General features: G+C 45.6%; 1 long non-coding RNA gene across 1 annotated transcript; it reads right to left on the bottom strand.

Annotated features, from left to right (window-relative positions):
- Positions 1 to 4,004: 4,004 nt before the first annotated feature.
- LOC132660402 (uncharacterized) lies at positions 4,005 to 4,747 on the bottom strand. The gene is made up of 2 exons (XR_009601760.2): positions 4,695 to 4,747; positions 4,005 to 4,452 (listed from the first exon to the last, which is right to left on the bottom strand). It is a non-coding gene; the product is annotated as an uncharacterized LOC132660402 (long non-coding RNA).
- Positions 4,748 to 5,704: the final 957 nt, after the last annotated feature.

Raw genomic sequence — 5,704 nt, 5'->3', positions numbered from 1 at the left:
TTACTTTGGAGTTGCAGTAAATGCAATAAGATAAGAAAATAAAATATAAATATAAGAAAGGACATGTTATAAACACATTTTGATGTCTGTATTTCAAACATCTCTTTTATAAGACATTTAACCCTCTGACACCTTGACACCCTGATCTTGACCTAGAGATTATTAGTCAGGTGTCCCGGATATCTCTCCCAAGAGTGACCTACCGACAGGCTGGCTTGCTAGCATCTGATTTACGTGACTTGGTTCAAAAAATGATCGGGCCTATCCCATTCACTCCCCAGGAAAACGGGGATGGTTTTGTTCACTAAAAGTAGGGAGAGAAAAGGAAGCAGGAGAAACAAGAAGGGAGAGAGTCCTGAACAGGGAAAGGCAGAGAAAAAGTGGGAATGCCCCTCAGAGAAAGCAGTCCAGTCTTTTGACACCTTTCCATGGGAAATAAGCATCTCTGTTTTGCTTTCTGTTCTTAGATTCCTATGAGACTTTTTGTAATGGATGATAGTCTGTTTCTTGAAGCTGAAAGAACTCTGAAAATCCAGGGCAGATAAAATGACTTGAAGTCACTAACAATTATTGAGTGTACATGATGTGACCAACACATTGGCTTACATTTCTTCATTTGTCTTCTCAGTAATTCAGGATGTAGGTATTGTCCACACCACTTAACGAGGGGGGAAGATGCCCATTAAAACAACACATTGCTAGTTGTCACATAACAACGGATAATGGACAGAGGATTCAAACCCAAGCATTCTGACTCTGGAGGCCATGTTTTTAGCTAACCGTAAGGCTGCCCCTTCACTGCTGATGATGTGACAATCCCTATATAGAACTGAAGAGAATAGAAAAGAAAACCGTTCGGACGACTGTAGTTTCTTGATTCTAAAATGTAATCAATTGGAATGTTTAAAATCACTTTAGTAATAGCAATTTACAGAAAATAGAAAACACTGAAATAACTTTATACTTTTTTTTCCTAAGAGGCAATAACAAACATTTTATCCATACCATTATATCCTGCCTTCCTCGGCAAGATACAATCAATATTTGAGTTTCAGTCGTCTTCACTTCCAAGTCTAGAGGTTTTTCCGAATGATGCTCGACCAGTTATGGGGACTCACTGGCTTTGATAACCTGCACTCATGATATTTAGCCTTGACAGTATAATTTCAAGGATTTTAGAGAACACTGGAGTTTGGTCAAAATTGTAGTCTTATTTATTTTCTTAATTGACTTACATAAGGATGAAAGTCAAATATTTTCATGGAAGACATGGAGATTTAAAACAGATATTTAATACCAAGTGATCATCTCTCATAATGCATAAATCTGTCATAGCCACCCCTCTGAATTTAAAAATTGTATGATCTATTGGAGATCTTTAAAAATGAGTGGTACATTAGATTGGTGTGTGGAAACATCCAAAAAATTTTTGTTTCAACATTTTATCACGTGCAATCATTTCTCAGACAACTGACAATTTCCCGTCCAAATTTAATTTAAACTTCAACTGCATCCAGTGTTACCAATGTGAATAGCTTGCGTGACGGCCAAAGGAACTTATGTTTCCTATGCCATTTGATTTCAAAGACATGAAAATGTGAAGGAACCATGCATTTAAAGATGATAGAAATGGGTGATGAGAATTCAGTAAGATGGCTGGTTACCAAACAAATATAGAAAAATCAGTATTTCTACTATATATCAGCCATAAAAAGAATCATTATATGTACTTCCCTTTGTGGCAGTTGAGAAATATATTGGAATAGATTATGCTGTTATAATCTTTATGCTCCTGAAACAACAGCCTCACAAGCACAAAAATTACCTTGCAACAAATGAACTTATCAAGCAACTTTCTGGAGTGATAAGAGGGGCACGCTTGGGCGTCCTTGGCTTCTGCCAGGAGTCGTACCGAAGGCTCCCTGTCCCCCATCTCATTGAATCCCCACAAGAACCCGTGAGGGAGCCGCATTGCTTATTAGAACAAAGTGACACCGAGGCTCAGAGAGAAGTTCACAAACTGAAAGGTCACAACAAGAAGCAGACTGAGCTATTTTATCAGTTGCTGCACCACATCTTGAACTTCAAATCTATGTCTCTCTAAACCCCAAGTTCCATCAAATTCTCCATAATTATGTTGTTTTAACAGAAGTATTTTATCTCAGGCATCTGGGGGGCTCAGTCTGTTAAGTGTCCGATTTCGGCTCAGGTCATGATTTCACAGTTCGTGGGACTGACCCTGCGTGGGGCTCTGTGCTGTCAGCCCTGCTTGGGATTCTCTCTCCCTCTCTTTGCCTCTCCCCTGCTTGCTTGTGCTCTCTGTCTCTCTGTCTGTCTCTCTCTCTCTCTCTCTCTCTGTCTCTCTCAAAATAAATAAACATTTTTTTAAAGTATTTTGTCTCATAGAAAGTGACCAGAATAAGTTGTTTCAAAAGATAACAAAGGACTATTTTATTTACTGGATTTTTTTTTCATATGGTTGAACATTAGTTATGTATGGCGAAAAAAAAATCCAAGTACATGAAATCTTATTCTAATATTTTTCAAATACTTCTCTGAAACAGATTAGAACATTCTGAGGCCATAAACCAGAATCAAAAGCCCCTGAGAGACTTACATTTTCCTGTCCTCGAATTCCAGTTACAGCCTTAAAAATTATCTAAATTAGCTCATCCGTCTCAAATCGCTGTGGCTAGATGTAACCAAGGCACCGAAACAACACGAAATGGCCTCAGTCCAGTCTTCAAGTCAAGATAAGGAACAAATATGGAAACCCAGAAAATTGATAAGACAATGACAGAAAGTCCTCTTAAATCAGATGACAAGTTCTGGGGAACGCCTTTTTTTTTTTTTTCTAGTTTAAATGAGATCCCATTAGAGCCTTGACTTTGGCAGTGCTGCTTTGCTACATTTTATTTCTCAATTGCAGTCCGTTCTCAAAATGTGGATCATTGAATTACGAATTTACTGAATTGGATTTGAAAGCAAAACCATGTAAGGCAAAAACACAACTGAATTAGCGATCTAACAAGCAGCAGGCAGACTAGCTAGAGGGGCTTGCAGGAGAGGCAGACGTTCTCACCGAGAACCCACCCACGACTGGGTCACTGCAGACCTTATCCAAGTTAAATTGTTTGCAAAATGCCTCCCTCGAACCCTGATTAGTGGCCGCATTTGGCAATTACTTGAGTGATCCTAAGCGTGTCCCCCCGCCCCGGGACTTTGGAAGCACCATACCCAGAGCGTCCACATTCCCCTTCAAAATAAAGCACAGAGTCTTCGTTCCCTCCACGCATGAACTCTAAGCAGGTGCCGCGAAAGGCCTTGGGGGACTCGAGCTCTCGGCTGCCATCCTCTCCTCGTGGGCCTTCCCCCCAGGACCCCCCTGTGGGCTGCCTCTTGTCAGCACGGCCCTGCCGGCGACGTCCCTTGCAAATAAATCAGCGGAAGTTCCAGGCCCACGGAGGAGGCTGCGGTCACCGACGGTGCAACACGCTGTCCGACCACCCTGGCTTGTCAGAGGCACTGGCTTATTTCACTGCTGAGTGCGTGGGGCGCCTCCAAGGCCTCACCGCTGGGTTCCATCCAGTCTGTGACCCAGTCTGTGGGGGAGGACGTCCAGGACCGGGAAACGCCAGCCCCAGAGCCACGGTCGGAGGCCTCGGAGAGTAGTGACCGAGCTGCTCGTTTTGTGCTGATACCGTCTTCCGGTGATCATTCGGCACAACTAATCGACTCTATCGCTCCGGCGGGGGACTTTACATGCCTCCCGGAATCGAAACGGGAGTCACCTATCCATCCAGCAAACAGAGAAGAAGCGCCTCTCGTATGCCGTGAACCCGACAGACACAGATCCCTCCCACTGCCGAACTTCCTTCCTGGCGACAGAGACAGACGTGGATCGGAAAACACAGTAAACAGGTAAATTGTCCGGTGTGTCAGGTGCTAAGTGCTAAGGCGGAAGGAAGAACTTAGAGCGGAGAAAGACTTGGAAACATGAGCGCTTGGCGAGGGAGGGAGGTGTGAGCGGATGTCATGTTTGTAGAACAGTCTATCAAATCACAAAAACAAAATCGCCAGCAGGCAAGCCACGAAGGTCTTCGGTTCTGCGCAATGCCAGCTAAAATCTGGCCGTCTCCACCCCACCCCCAGGACGGCTGTGGTTTCATCACCACTGCATAAATAGGCAAAGAAGGCCGGATTTCATTCGGAGCCACTGGGCATCCGCTCTGCCGTAACAGCGTTCTCTCCAGGCAGCTTTAGGCTTATGTCACTCGAAGCAGGAATTCAGGCGGTCCCCAACAGGAGCCAACACAGAGATAATAACTGCCCTTTGAGGACAAATTAGGCGACAGGAGCAGGGTTTCCACATCAAAGTCGACACGCGGCGGGTTTTTCTGTGTCCGACAAGGCTGAATTTTCCAGCTGAGCCTCCAAGTAAACGGATGCTGTCTGTATTTTAGAAAAAAATGAAATCACACGCATCGATTTCTCTCATAGTGAGGAGGCTGACACTAATGCATAATAGGTAAATATTGAAATGTAGAGCGGAATTGCACGGAAGAAGAAGGATTGCAGTTAACTCGTGAGGATTGGGTCGCAAGAGAATAACTACAGGTATCTTAGCCCGTATGGGCTCCTGTAAAAAAATAATAATACGTAGACTGGGTGGCGTATAAACAGCGGACATTCACCTCTCATGTCTCTGGAGGCTGGAAGTCCAAGGTCGCGACAGATCCAGAGTCTGGTGAGAGCTGCCTCCTGGTTCATAGACCTCACAGGGGAAAGCACAGGGGGCCTGGGGTCTTCTCTGTGAGGTCGATGATCACATCATGGGGCCTCTGCCTCTTGGCCCTCTCACCTCCCACAGGCCCTAACTCCTAACACCATCATCTTGGGGGTTAAGTTTCAACATCTGCGTTTGCGGGGGACACATATATTCAGTCTATAGTAGCAGGACACCCTTTTTTTTGTACCTGAGATGAACACCAGCCTTTAGAGTGAAGGAATCTTGTAGTACAGATGGCCGTGAGGTGCTTCAGACCAGGGATTTAACAGTTTCGGGCAGTGGCAGAGAAAGGACAGTTCCCACGGGGAGAAGGGGCAGAATGCCTCACTTCAGAAATGAAGAACCACTCCTCTATGTGACAGATGACAAGGCTGAGTCCCTCAGTGGCCGCCCAAGGCTGGCTTGTGCCGAGTGGCAGATTGAGTAAGTGTGGGAGCCGCCATCGCGGTCAGGCAGGTCCTGAGATTCCGGGAGGCAGTGACCGGGGTGGCTCTATCCGCGTCCAGCCAGTCAACTGATGAAGGGCCATGAGTCCACACGGCAGGCGGCAAATCTCCCTGCTCACACGGGTTCTCCTCGCCCTCGGTTCCCATGAAGGGATCGCAAGGGGCGTCTGAATCAGTGTCACGAGGTCTGAATTACTGTGAAGGAGCCTGAATTTGGCAACACCCAGTCTTATACCCAACGCCCCATTTTCCCCTCCAGAGACACATTCTCCTTGAGAGTTAGGAATGGAAGCAGATCTTGTCTGGGGAGACAAAGGAGGTGTCCATCTTTGCTCTCCGAAAAGTGAATCAATCTAAGGCCATTGCTATCGCTGCCTACATGTGAAGACGTACAGAGGTCGCTCCCCACAAACCCGCCCTGACTCCTACCCTGGCTTCTGGAAAATCTCCGACTCCAGCAGCCATTCTG

This window comes from Panthera onca, chromosome B4 (genome assembly GCF_046562875.1).
Source record: "Panthera onca isolate mPanOnc1 chromosome B4, mPanOnc1 haplotype 2, whole genome shotgun sequence".
Classification (NCBI taxonomy): Eukaryota; Metazoa; Chordata; class Mammalia; order Carnivora; family Felidae; genus Panthera; species Panthera onca.
The sequence above is the reverse complement of the archived record's forward strand: the minus strand, read 5'-3'. Positions and strand labels throughout refer to the sequence as shown.